The sequence below is a fragment of the Calliphora vicina genome, chromosome 3, assembly GCF_958450345.1.
Source record: "Calliphora vicina chromosome 3, idCalVici1.1, whole genome shotgun sequence".
Classification (NCBI taxonomy): Eukaryota; Metazoa; Arthropoda; class Insecta; order Diptera; family Calliphoridae; genus Calliphora; species Calliphora vicina.
In genome coordinates, this window is record NC_088782.1 from 94,765,550 (window position 1) to 94,769,938 (window position 4,389).

The window sequence follows — 4,389 nt, forward strand, 5'->3', positions numbered from 1 at the left end:
ATAAAATATTTTTTACTAACAATTAATAATTCGACATCTGTTTGGGATTTTTATGTGAAGCAGAAATTTTGTTATAATTACAGCACACAGTGGGGCAAAATCAAAATATTTTGGAAATAAATCTGCCATTTTCCAAAATATAGAAATTTGATTAAAAAAATAAGTTAAATTCGAAAGGACCTATGGAAACCCCTATTAGCATATTGTAGGCGTTTTCTAATTTAAAATTATCCTTGTTGAGATAATTTACAAAAAAATATAAAAGCATTATTAGTTCTCTAAAAAACTTTATTTCCAGGAAGCAAAGAGTAATAGCTGTTTTTCTATATTTTCTGAATTTTCAAATACAAAATCGATTATTTTTGGACTCGTAAAATATATTCCTTTAAGCCTTTTTTACATGAACAAACACAAACTGCGAAGCGTTTTGTTTGTATACACCCAAAGTCTCTGACGGGAATCGAACCCGCAACCCTCAGATTAGTCCAGCACACAAAGCTTTATAAATGGGGTTGCCAAATTTTCCGATTTTCGCGGTATGTCCCGCTTTTAGTCATGAAATCCCGCGTCCCGCTCGGTATTCGTAATTCCTGCTTTTTTGGATTTTGCAAAACTAATAACTACTTATTTTATATCTACCTCAGTAAAAAAATTATATGTGCATGGTATTATTCTGCGCTACTGCTAAGAAAACAAACTTTTTTTTAATGTTTATTTTAAATTTTATTTTGTATATATATACACTTAAAAAAACTAAAAAAAAATCTTTCAACTTCATAATTCATGAACAAAAAATACTTTTTTCTTATTACTCCATAGTAAATAATTATATGTGCAAAAACAAAATCTATTATTAATTATTATTCTAAAAAATTTAAATTATGATATTAATAAGATATTGTGTTTCCTTTATTTATGATGACCTGCTGTAACCTGCGTGGCATGGAATTGGCCAGATTTTTTAACGTTGATACATAAATTTTTTCCCACTCTGTCATTATTGATTCTTTTAACTCCTTTAGTGTCATGTACTGTTTTGATTTTGAAAATATTTTAGCGGAAAGTATCCCCCATAGATCCTCTATTGGGTTTAAGTCTGGACTTAGTGCTGGCCAATCCAATAATGGTATATTATGGCTTTCAAAAAAACTTTTTGTGTGTCGAGCGACATGTATTGGAGCGTTGTCCTGTTGAAAAGTCCAATTATCACCGTATAATTCAGCTGCAAAATCAATTAATTTTCCAACAATTCAACGTATTTCTCTGAGTTCATTCTTGTTGGTACAAAGCATATTTGGGACTTTCCAAGAGCTCCGAATGCAGCCCAAACCATTAGACTCCCACCACCGTGGTTTCGATTGTAGCACATTTTTCGAGGATGACGCAGATCTCTCCAATACTTATGGAGACCATCAGGTCCGTCCAAATTAAACCTTTTCTCGTCGCTAAATATTACATTTTCAAATTCCTCCTCCCAAAATTTATATTTTTCAACAAATGCAATCCGGGCATTTTTATAACGTTGGGTAAGTCTTGGTTTTGGAATCTTATTTTCATACCGAAGACCTAAATCTGCCTTTATTAGTTGCTGGATACGCTGTCTCGTGACATTTAAATCTAATTCCACTTTTATTTGACGGCAGCTCATATTTTCTTCGGCAGCTAAATGTCGAATACGTCTCTTTGTCCTTTGGTTCACGGTAGGGATTCGTCCACTGCGCTTTATGGAGCCGTAGTTTCTTGGGTCTTTTAAAAAATTTGAGATCGTATTGCGATGACGATTTGTTGCAGCTGCAATGTCACATATTCGCATACCTGCATGTCTCATGCCTTCAATTTTTCCACGCTCCTCATCGGAAAGTTCACAACCACGTGGCATTTTGAACGTAAAAAAATTGTAGATAACAGATAACTTCAGATTTTAATAAAAAAATAATAGTTTTAAAGAACATCATTATGTTGAAAATGTATAAAAAAAATTAAAACAATTAAGTGGAACTAATATGTATGTACGTATTTCTCATGAGCAAATATTTATTCAGAAAACATTTCGTATACTTAACCAGTTATGTCTTAATGATGAATCGACTCAGAATAATTAAAAATCATTATGTCCATCTTCTGGGTGGTTGTCCGTGACTTAAATACCCAAGAATTGGAGGCGTTACTCAATGATGATAGCTTTCAAACTCAACAAGAGCTTGCGATATCATTTAGAACTATTCAGTCAAAACGTTTGCAGGAAGCAGGATGCATCCAAATGTAGGGAAATACGAATTGAAGCTGAGACACGTTAAACGACGATTTTTAATATTTGAAATGCTGCAGTACCTTTTAAAAACCACTTAAAATAAAGTGGTTGGGAAGTTTTGCTTCATCCGCTTTATAGTCCAAACGTTGCCCCATCCGACTTCTATTTATTTCGATTGAAGTAGAATGTTCTCTCTGCAATACGCTTCACTTCGTTCGTTCGTTCTTGGCCTCAAAAGATGTGCAATTATTTTGGCTACCAATATTTTCCAATATATTTTTTTTGTATGGAAAATTTCCAAATCAAGTTAAAGTAGCAAACAAACGAACAAAAGATGTTACGTATTTTTTATACGGGACGAAATTTTCTTTAATTTAACTCTATTATAAGATTTATACATTTATTGCGTAAATTTACAATTGGGGAAAAATACAGTAGCGGAGTTCACTATTAAGTGCGAATGCTCAAGCATTATTGCAAATGCAAAATTTTACCGTAATCCAATAACAAAATATACAAACAAATCTTTACAATTTTGGAATGATGCAAGACCATTCACTTAATAGTGAACTCCGCTAGTGTTAAGATAGTTGAGGTATAATTTATTATCTATTGCCCCGCGAAAGTTTTGAAAATTCCGTATCAGCCAGTTAGAATTTTTATACCCTTCACCTTCGTGAGAAGGGTATATATAAGTTTGTCATTCCGTTTGTAATTTCCACAATATAATTTTCCGACCCTATAAAGTATATATATTCTGGATCCTTATAGATAGCGGAGTCGATTAAGCCATGTCCGTCTGTCTGTCTGTTGAAATCAATTTTCTGAAGGCCCCAGATATCTCCGGGATCCAAATCTTCAACAATTCTGTCAGACATACTTTCGAGAATTTTGCTATTTAAAATCAGCAAAATCCGTCCATAAATAACGGAGATATGAGCAAAAATCCGAGACAACCTCAGAAAATTTCATCAAAAAACACAATATATTGCATGCTTTGACAAAAAAGCAACAAAACGTATGTTTGGATGTGCATGCTTTGCGTATTTTGTTTTTTTTTGTGTTTTGTTTCTTTTGGCGTTGTTGTTGTTTTTTATACAACTAAACGTATGTTTGGATGTGTGTTGGTTTCATTGCCTTGCGTATTTTGTTTTTGGTGTTTTGTTTCGTTTCGTTTGGCGAAACAAATTTAATTTTGTATTAGCTGCCTAATACAAAATTAAATCAAAACAAATAAGAAATATACGATTTTGAATGAAAAAATATGTTGTACACTTCTTAATAATTTTAAAAGTAGATTGTGCAGGTAAGTCAAAATTAATGTATCAATAATTTGTTCAAATCTTAAATCTATGTAAATATTAATTTTAATTTACGTCCCTCCACAGTTGGACCAAAAATGATGTTGAATTTATAGATTCTATCATCAGCGCTGGTCTGTTGGATTCCTTCTTCTTAGTCGGATGTTGCTATTATTTCTCATTAATGTTCGTGCAAGTGAGTTAGGGTGAACTTCTAACTTTTAGACATTTTTATATATCTTTTTATACCCTTCACCTTCGTGAGAAGGGTATATATAAGGTATATAAAAAATTTAAAATAACAATTAGAAATTTTGAAAAAAACAACTTTGGAAAAAAAATAAATTTTTTTTACCTAAAAATATTTAAAATTTTTATTTTGAAGTATAATTTCTTTAGAGAAATTTACAATACGTATTAAAATCTTAACCTAAACTAAAACTAAAGTTGTTATTGTCGCTGTAATGTCCAACATGAGTGCTCGTTAAATGATTATCTGGCCAGATCCAGTGTTTCGAAATGGCATATTTATTTCCAAAATATTCTGTCCCAATGTGCATTATTTTTTTGAAATTATTCATATCGATTTGATATGCATAATTTAAAGAGTTTTTTAAATACCAACGTTAATGAAAATATATGGGAATCGATTTTTTATTTAAATTTGATATTACAGCTAAAGTACTCAAATCAAAATATAATACATTTTATCTTATTTCAATAAACGATTTGTGTTAAACAAGTAAGTATCTATCTAAATAAATGAATCACATCCTACATCTTTTTGACCAAATACAATAAATTATCAATAATTTTTAAATAGTATTTAATATAAAT